Below are 9,980 nucleotides of genomic sequence, written 5' to 3' on the forward strand. Positions count from 1 at the left end.
AAAAAAAAAAGCACAGAAGAGCCAGGCATATAGCAGGGCTGTAATCCCAGCACTCAGAAGGACGAGGCAGGAGGATTGCCATTAGTTCGAGGCCAGTCTGAACTACATAGTGAAACCTTGTCTCAAAGACTCAAAAGTAAATAAATAAAAAGCACAGATAATGCAGGACACAGTCTACCCTGGGACAGCATCATGGGAAGCTTCTTGGACGACCCAGGCTTTCTAGACCTGATGGTGTAAGGCAGGTGGGAGAGTCAGAAAGGCAGCCTGCAGTGACTGTGGGGAGTAGACCCTTAGATTCTCTTGGGTCCTGCTGCAGCTGTTTCCTTGCTGCCAGGCCTCAGGCATAAAACTATTGGGAACTGGTGCTGCTGCCTGCCTCGCAACTCAAGGTCCTAAGTTCGACCCACCGCAGGTACTGCAAACAAACAAATGAAAAAACAAAACCCTGGGGACTCTTTCCTCATCTTTGATATGGGCACAGGAGCAGCACCCACCCCAACTTGGGCTATTAGGAACTCAGCAAATATATGGAAAGCTTCAGCGATAGCAGGAGCTCCAGAGACAAGTGATCAGAATTTCTGAGGTTTTCCGGGGACCCCTGGCCTTGAAGAAGCCTTTCCTGGAAGAGGAGCTGGAGCAGCAGCTGATTCTCCAGGGACGCAGATCCCTTCCAGGCACCAGCAAGGCACTGTGAGTGTTTTGTTCGTTTGCTCTGTGCATGACAACAACAGTAGATTAACCTGCTTTTGAAATGAAGAAACTGAGGGTGAGAGAGGCTGAGAACTGTGTTGGAAGATCCTTCCATGGGACTTCAGAGTCGTAGCTCTTTCCACCGTGAAAACCTGGGCTCTGGGGTGAGCATCTCAGGGCATCCCTCATCTAAGGGTGTTTCAGGGACAGCAGTGTGAGGGCATTTTTTTAAAGATGGGACCTCAAGATGGTGCCCATGTTGGCCTTGAAGTCCGGGGTTCGGTCAATCCTCCTGTCTCAGGTTCCATCCAGAGTAGCTGGGACTCCAGGTACTTACTATCACACCTGGCTTGAGAAAAATATATTTTTTTCCTTTTTATTGAGGTTATTGGTACAATCTAGGTATACAATACAGTTACATTCATCATTGGGATTCTGTACCTTTACATAATAGGTCTCGATTCTCATTTTTCCCCTTGTCCCTGCCCTCCCTTCACCCCCTCCTCCCCTCCCCATTTACAAACACTTTATTTCCATTTTTTCAGTTTCTCATATTTTTTTCCTTTCCCTTCTTACCTTTCCCCCACCCTTCCCACTTTCCTTACACCTTTAGCCCTTTACTTCCTATTTCACATTATTAATTGTCTCATTAGGATCCTGTGTACTATTATAGTTTTTCAAACCAAAGAAACTATTCAGTATTTCAGTTAAAGAAATCTCTGTATGAACATTAAAAATAGGGAATCCTAAATTAAAACTAAAAAGGAAATTAAAGAGAAAAGGCAATGATGTAACATTAAAATAATCCTTAATTCTGGAGATGAAAATGGTCCCTGAACATATTTAAATTGCTTCTTGCTCTTATAGTCTTATCTTATTCTTTTTTTCATTATTTAGAGAATACTTTATTAGTTTCTGTAATCAAACCCACATAGCTATGACCTTACATATGTAGTACGATGTGTTACCCCTGTACACATGGAAAAAAAAATAAATTAACATTTCTAGACCAATATGGTTGTCCATTTCTGTACGATGCCAAGTCAACACAGTAAATTGGGGTGACTTTTTCCAAAGTTGGCAGCACCGTTAAAGTTTCCCAAAATTCAATTTATATATATGTGTGTGTGTGTGTATACATACATATCTATCTATCTATCTATCTATATATATATAAAGACTAATAATAGTATGTTATGCATCGATAGCAGCAACAGCTTTTCCAGATTCTGCAGTCATCTGAACATAATTATAGACATTCAGCATATTCTATTAAAAAAAAAAACCCAAAGAAAAGAATAATATCCAGACAACAGCAAAGTTCTGTTGCTGTTGTGGTACCTGGCACCATTTTTTCTATTAGCCTCCTAATCATCATCTGGAAAGAGAACATTCTAGAGTAATATCATTAAATGTAGCTCTGATAAAGCACAGTCCCTACTATGTATCCTAAAGCTGGTACTAGATATTTTACATTCATAGAGGTATGATACAGTACTGTCTTACATCAATAATACTGGATTCAGTTCTGGTTTGAAATTTACTTTGTCTGCAAATAAGATTGCTACCCCTGTTTTTTTCTGGGCTCCTGTCACATGGAGAATTGTTTTCTATCTTTTCACTTTCAGTCTATGGGCTTCTTTTGAGAAAAATATTTTTAATTAAAAGAGTTAATTTAAAATGTTAAACTGCAACATATAGAAAAGTTTAAACAATAATGTAAGAAAACCACAGTGAAGAAATCATGGGCTGTAATATATGATGTTCTAATACGGGGTTAGGTGAGAGTGCTTTTAGGGGCTGAGCCCACCCCACTACCACTGCCAGCACCACCAGCAGCAGCAGCACCAGAGGGCCTTTGCACCTGCTCCTCCTTTCACCTAGAAAGTTCATTCCCTGGCCTTTTGCCTTTCTTCAAGGGCTTCCCTGACAGAGGCCCCCTTATGATGTCTTCCCCTTTATAGCCTGCTGTCCAGCTCATGGGTACCCTTCTTGAAATAAAGGAGATGGAATTCATACATTATCAACTTCATGAAATTAAAGTGTGCAGATAGATTAATTTTAGTAAAGTTACAGAGTAGTACAACTATCACCACTATCTAATTCCTGAACACGTTCATCAACCCAGAAAGAACTCTGTACCTATCAGCAGTCACTCCCCATTTTTCTCATCTTCAGTCCCCGGCAACTGCACACCTACTTTGGTTTGCACACGCTGGGCACTTTATTAAATGGACTGGCACAGTATGTGGTCTTCTGGATCTGGCTTCTTTACTCAGCATATGGTTTCCGAAGTTCACCCAGGTAGGGAGCACGCACAGGTTCTTCCTCGCTCTAGGAAGAATATTCTGTTGTACGGACATTCCACATTTTCTTCATTAATTTCTCTGTTGTTTGACATTTGAGTTGTTTCTTTCTTTCTTTTTTTTTTTTTTTTTTTTTTTTACTGCACACCTACTTTGGTTTGCACACGCTGGGCACTTTATTAAATGGACTGGCACAGTATGTGGTCTTCTGGATCTGGCTTCTTTACTCAGCATATGGTTTCCGAAGTTCACCCAGGTAGGGAGCACGCACAGGTTCTTCCTCGCTCTAGGAAGAATATTCTGTTGTACGGACATTCCACATTTTCTTCATTAATTTCTCTGTTGTTTGACATTTGAGTTGTTTCTTTCTTTCTTTTTTTTTTTTTTGGTTACTGTGAAGAATTGTACAAGTTGGCTTTGTTGTTTTTGTCTTGGTCCCGGGGATTGAACTCAGGACTTTCACGCTGAGCTACATCCCTAGCCCTTTTTGATTTCGAGACGGATTCTCACCAAGGCACTGAGTTGTTTGGGTTGGGCTTTAGTCTGTGACCTTCCTGCCTTAGCCTCCCTAGTGCTGGGATTACCAGAGTGTACCACTATGCTTGTTTGTAAATTTTTATGAGACATCATGGAGTATGACTCAGGTTGCAAGGCTGAAGCACCCCAGCTCCGGCCCCCCGCAGAGCGAGCGTGCATGGCTCTGGCTGCCATCTGCACCACACCAGGCTTTGATGCTAGTCACGCCCCCTCCAGCTCCTTTGGTATGGGTATCCTATAGGTGCTCAACCAAGTCCTGGAACACTGGCCTGACTGACCGGAAGCTTCAAGGGTAGCCAGGCCAGGAAGAGACACCAGGTAGGAGAGCATCATGTGGTCACACACCTTGCCAAGTCTAGGTTCCTCTCCCATGAACCACTTAGGTTAGGAGTGCATGTGTGTGTATGTGGAGGGCACTGGTTTCGCATTACCCTGCTGCCGCTTCTCAAGGGATGAAGAAGCTGGGTGTGGCTGTGCACGGATAACAGTAATTCCAGCCTTCTGGGAGGCTGAGACAGGAGGATTGAAAGTGTGAGCCCAATCTGGGCAATTTAGCAAGATCTTGTCTAAACACACACACACACACACACACTAGGGATGTAGTTTAGTGAAAAGGTGCTGAGTTCAATTTCTTGTACTGGGGGAAAAAAATCAAGAGCTGCAGAGCTGAGGGGCTGTAGGCCTGTGCAGCAACCTCCAGCAGAAGTGGTGGTGATATTTAGGAAGACAAGGCCCTGGGCCTTCACTGCAAAGGCATCCAGTTTCCCTCCTCATAAAACCAGCACTAAGCCCAATGAAGGAGACCCCACCCCCATCCTTCTGTGGAGGGGTCACTGGGAATTCTGTGTTTCATCAAGTACTGCTGGGCCATGGAGTTTTATTTGAAAATAATTTTAATTAGCCGGAAAGTAGGAGTTTAATAAATGGAAAACAGAGAACTTTCCAAGGCCACAGCTGGGAAACACTCGCTTTTTTAAAAATTCCGCCTGGCTTCCCAGGCCAGCTAAGCACCCTGGCATGAGAGTCTGACTGCCAGAGGAATCCACAAGGAAAACAAAGCTTATTTTTAGAGAAATATTTTAAACTCGGTTTCGGCGAGCTCAGGAGTTTTCTAGTCTGTCTCGGATCCTGAATATCTTTCTCTCTATTTCAGAGCCGCCACTTCGAGCAAAAGAACTCCTATCTGCTGAGGCTATTTATGCCCTGATGAAAATAAAAGAGCCTGGCCTCTCCCCAGTTTCTAAAATTATCCTCACAGACTGAGTGCCACAAGAGGCCTGTCCTTGGCAGGTGTGTCCTGCAATGAAGATGAGTCTGGGGTCCCTGCAGGCCTGGGGCCCGCTACTCTCCCTCCCAGACTTGCCCTGCCACCACCCAGCAGGAAGTGGGTGGCAACCTGGCAGTCATTTCCGGGTTTTTTGTTTTTGTTTTGGTACTGGGATCGAACTCGGGACCTTTCGAGGCAGGCGGCAGAAGCACTGAGCTAAATCCTCAGCCCCATTTCCGTGTTTTGAAAGCAGTTTTCAAACTTGAAGGAGGCCCACTAAGAAGGACTGCTTTCCCTCTGTTGGTGTGGGTAATGGCTACCTCCCAAACACACAGCCCTCACTACAGCCCTCAGCCAGATCCACACACAGGCACACCCAACCCGCACTTGAGCACACACAAGCTTGCACACACCCGCATTCCCCCCCCACCAGACACACCCATACCCAGACCCAAACACATAGAAACACCCACACCCCAAAGGTCCACATAGCTCCCACACAGCAAGACGCACCCACACCGACATGCACAGATGGGTCACTCCCTCACCCCTCAGCCATGCATACCCCACGCACAAGTCCACAGCCTTGTACAGCAGCACACAGACCCACACACCGATACTTCCTGTCTATGCTGCACACAGCGGCACACTGACCAACACCTACACAGACACACACACACACACCTCTTCCACACCAGTATCCCATAGACTCCTCTCCATGGGCACACACACACACACACACACACACACACACTTTTAAGTCCAGCCTGCTGTCAGGAGAGGTGGGAGAAGGGATCAGCGATTTCTTGCTCCGGGCGCCACTTGGCCCTCCCTCTTTTCCTCTGTCCCTCCCTGCCCTGGCCAACGACAACAGGCTGGAACTGCCCTTGGTGGCTACAGCTTTGTCTATTCCCTGGAAGAGCGGACAAGAAATAGTAAAATGCAATGAAATGAGGTAGCAGCAAGGAAAGAAGCTGTGAGTCCCTGTTGGGAGCTAAGCCTGACTGGCCTCTGCCCAGCAGCTGATCAGCTTCTGAGGCTGTGCAGGGACCCAACTTCTGGTTTCAAGAAAATTGGGTAAGAGTCACATCTGTCCTCACTTATCACCACAAACAGAACCCATGGGTAGCTAGCGGGTGCCTGCATTTCCCTTCCCAGGTTCAGTGGGCTCCCTCCTTGTACATGTCCACTCTGGGGTTTTCCTGAGATCCCAGGCAGATTTTAACAGTGAGCATCCTAGTGCTGTCTTTCCTGCATCCGAGGCATGCCAGGCCTGGCTCTCTGGTCTGGGTCCTGAGCCGCTGCAGGGCTTACAATCCTTTATTTCCACTGGCTATTGCAGGGCATTGGCCTTCTCAGTTGTTTGTGAGTGTATGTAAATTTCTGTGTTCTTTCTTTTACACACTCAGTAGTAGATTCAGGCATACACACATCTTTTATCTAAAATAATTTAGAATGTAATGCATCCTGACTGGGCTGCTTAAAAAAACATGTTGGCCTTCACACAGGCAGTGGAAATGCCACTGGGGAGACCACGATTACATTCTGGGCTGGCATGGAAGAATTGCTTCTTGAGCTGGGCATTCTTGTGCAGGGCTGTAAATCCTAGCACACTGGGAGGCTGAGGCAGGAAGATTGCAAGTCTGAACCCAGCCCAGACAATTTTGTGACTTCGAGATCCTGTCTCAAAATAAAAAAATTAAAAAGGGCTGAGTCAATGTGAAGGCTGTGGGTTTAATCCCCAGTGCTGAAAACTCAGTCTTAGAGCCAGTGAGTTTTAGTTTCACTCCCCAGCCCCTGATGAGAGCCCTTACTTGCAAGTTTTATTTCTATTCTCTGATTTTACAAGAAAACTGTCCTAAGGGTGATGCAGTACTGAGAGCTGAGTCTGCCGTTAATTCCAGCCCAGGGAGAAGCACAATGACCTGGTTGCCTCCATTGATCAGCTGCAGGAGGAAATTTCTGAATGGTCCCTCTAGCTTTCCATGCTCCACTGAGTTTGAAATACACACTTCAGATCCTAGCAGTTGAGCTCTGAAACAGAGCAAGTCTTAAAAATGAATGTGGCTTACCCCATAAAGGAGTCTAACATTCCAGCTGATCAAAAGTACTTGTTTAGAAAAATAAGTTTGGGAATGAAGTGGAAACAAGGCCTTTGAAATGCAGTTTGGCCTAAACAGCACCATATTTTAGACGTTTCCTTCCCATTGCACATTCTTTATGGTGGAGATGCCAGGGAGCCCGAGGGGTCTTCACCCCGCCCCCAGCCCTCCTTGGCCTCGGGCTTCGCCTCCCTCCCTCACCACAGAGGCCCAGCATCTGGGAAAACTTCGAAACTGCTCCCAAGCCCCTTTGGCAGGCCCAGCCCAGCACCAAAATGCTCCAGTGAACACCAGCGCCATCTCCACTAACGCGAAACAGCTGCCTGGCCCTGAGCAGTCACCAGCCACCCGCACCCCTCCTGGCTCAGCTGTGAGTCACACAAGACCCTGGCTAATGCAGAGCCCTTGAGAGGGGACCCAAGGATTGGCTGATAGAGCCCAGCTGTTGTCGATAAGAAAGCAAACTATTGCTAAACGTCTTACCTCCTTTGGAAAGAGGATGATTGTGTGCATGTGGGGGTGGGGAATGAAGGAAACGTGCATTGATTTATGAATCAGATTTTGTTTTTAAAGTGAAAAGGAAAACAGCAGAGTCACCACAGTAAGTTTGTTCAACTGTTTTGAGAACCGTAAGAAAATCTATACTTTTTTGAGCAATGGATTGAATCTACTTTCTGGCCTAAGGAGCCAGACACTAATTCCTTTTGCATAAATAACTGGTGTGTGCTCATCCCCAGAGGAAGCTGTCTGTATAAACAAACATCACCCAGATAGAAATTTTACCTTCTTAATCTTCCTTCCCCCTTCGTTTTGAAACAAGGACTGGCTTTCCAAAGTCCTGGTAAAACCCATTGTCCAAGGCCCAAACCTTCACCTCCAGCTCAGCCCTCCTAGGCCCCCCCAGGAAGCAGCGTAAAGAATGGGACTCAGCTGCCACCGCGGCCACGTGATCCACCAGGGTGACTCTCAGGCTGGCCACACCCCTAGAGGTCTCCCGCCAGCAGCCAGCCAGCCAACACTGGGTCGCATCTTATTACCAATGGGAACAGCTAATGCCCTTGACAGTCCAAAGAATCACACTTTCTTTCAGCTAAAAGAACCTGCTACCAAGTAAATTCGGGCTGGGCATCTTCTCCCCACCCTCCAAGGCCATAAGAAGCCGGGAGCCTAGACATCTTGATTGGAAAAAAAAAAAAACCAAACTACTTTTACACATCATTTTTTTTTTTCTTCCCAAAAAGTTTTATTGGGGGAAAACTACAAAACATTTACAGTACAATGTTTACAGTCACAATTTGTAGTGAACTGATTCCCCAAAATATATTACAACTCAAGTTGACTTATCTTGTTACATTCAAAAACCTACTTCTGTCAAAGTAGTCCAGAGAGTACATACATAGTGCTCCAACTGTACCTACAAACTAAGCTACTGCTCATTCATCTGCTGTCCAGGAAAGCGCGAGACATTCCTGCCTTTCTACACAGGAAAAAAAAAAAATAGTACAAGTTTTAGCATTTTCTGTAATTAAACAAGGCATGTTCATGTACTTTATACCATTTCAGCACTAAGAGGTGGCCTCTTCACTTTATAGCTATAAAAAGTGGTAAAAATCTTTTCCTTTTGTGCAGTTGAACCCATCCTACATTCAAATTCTCTCAAGCACTAATAAAATACTTATTTGGTTGAGGAAGATTTAAGGCAAGTTTGGGCCCTTCTGAAGGCACTGTGAGACTATCCCCCATTATTTATTGCTACATGTCTTTATACTCAAGAGTATGTCACAGTAGAGCTGGTGGAATCAGCGAACAAAACAGTTTTTGCTAGTTTATAAAGGTGGAATTAGCAAAATATGCCACATGTAAGCCTGATTGCATTGTGGTCTTTTTCTCAAAGGTGGATGGGCCACAACCATTATACATTCTAAGAAAACTCAGGTATCTGTCAAACTATTTCCACAGCATCGAGATAAGATTTCTGTAAAGAAATCATGAAATCTTTCAAAATTTACGTAAACAAGGAAAGAAATTAATGAAATAAATATTACATACAATCTCTTAAATTAAGATTTTTACTCATTTACAATAAAATAACCAAGTGAAGTTACAAAAGGCATATATTACTGTGAAAAGAACATACACTCCACATTTTGCCGATTAATAATGGCAACCATAATTTAACATAATAAAAGAATATATATCTATTGCTTTTCATCATACTCGATAAATACAGTATGAACAAAAATTTCAATGTATACTTTTCACAAGATAATAAATAAGTTAAATAGTTTTCTCATATTGAGTTGTGGTGCAGTGGTGCGAATCAACTCAAAACAGCTAAAAATTCAGCAGTTACTTCCCAACAATTACAAGCTAAGCTCTGCCCAAGGATTCCAGAGAGCAGGCAAAATTGGTTCTAAACTAAACATCCACTAAGTGGTAGTAATGAAACCAGTAACCAGTACAAAACTTTGGAATGAATGGGTTTCCCCCAGACATATAGAACTTTGTTTAAAAAAACAAACAAACCAAACGAAAGGGTTGAGGACTGCTATCAAGGCATATTCTTGGCAGAATATTGGGTTCTAAAAGCTTATAGTTCAGCAATGTGCAGGGCGGGGGGCTGGTTTGTTTACACTGGTATGAGACAAATAATTAGGAACTTCAAGATCCGAGTTCCTACATCTGGACTGTAACTAATGCTTCTTCTTCAAGTGTAGAGATGGAATGGTGGTTGTAGCTGCTGGTGCTGGGCTGATCTTTCCTAGAGTCCCAAACTCATCGGGAAACCTAAAAAGTTTTAAGTGTTTGGTTATTTTCTTTTTGTTCTATTCGCATCACAACTGCCCTGTTGTGAATATTTTGTTCATCAATACAAAAAGTTCGTTGGCTTTTTTTGTTTTGCTCAACAAGAATGAAACTTTGTAATAATAATAATAAAAATAATAAAAAAAACAAAACAAGAGAAAACCGAAAGAGGAAGGGGCAGGGCCCCTCCCAGCAGAGTTCGAGTCCAAGTGCTCGGCGGCGGCCGGGGATCTCTGGCTTGGTCACCCGCGACCCGGAACCCCCCCCCCC

At 44.3% G+C, this 9,980-nt stretch overlaps 1 protein-coding gene across 2 annotated transcripts in view; it reads left to right on the forward strand.

Annotated features, from left to right (window-relative positions):
• LOC104860384 overlaps window positions 1-9,980 on the forward strand; it is a 46,068-nt gene that overhangs the window by 17,282 nt on the left and 18,806 nt on the right. Inside the window, exon 3 of one of the 2 annotated variants that reach the window (XR_004517296.1) lies at window positions 4,690-8,243. The exons of the other annotated variant lie outside the window; for it this stretch is intronic. The gene's annotated coding sequence lies outside the window, so the exon portion shown is untranslated. Of the gene's footprint in view, window positions 1-4,689; window positions 8,244-9,980 lie in introns of those variants that run through there. 2 annotated transcript variants of the gene reach the window in all.

The sequence above is a fragment of the Fukomys damarensis genome, unplaced genomic scaffold (assembly GCF_012274545.1).
Source record: "Fukomys damarensis isolate Sample0158 unplaced genomic scaffold, DMR_v1.0_HiC HiC_scaffold_2, whole genome shotgun sequence".
In the NCBI taxonomy this organism is placed as follows: Eukaryota; Metazoa; Chordata; class Mammalia; order Rodentia; family Bathyergidae; genus Fukomys; species Fukomys damarensis.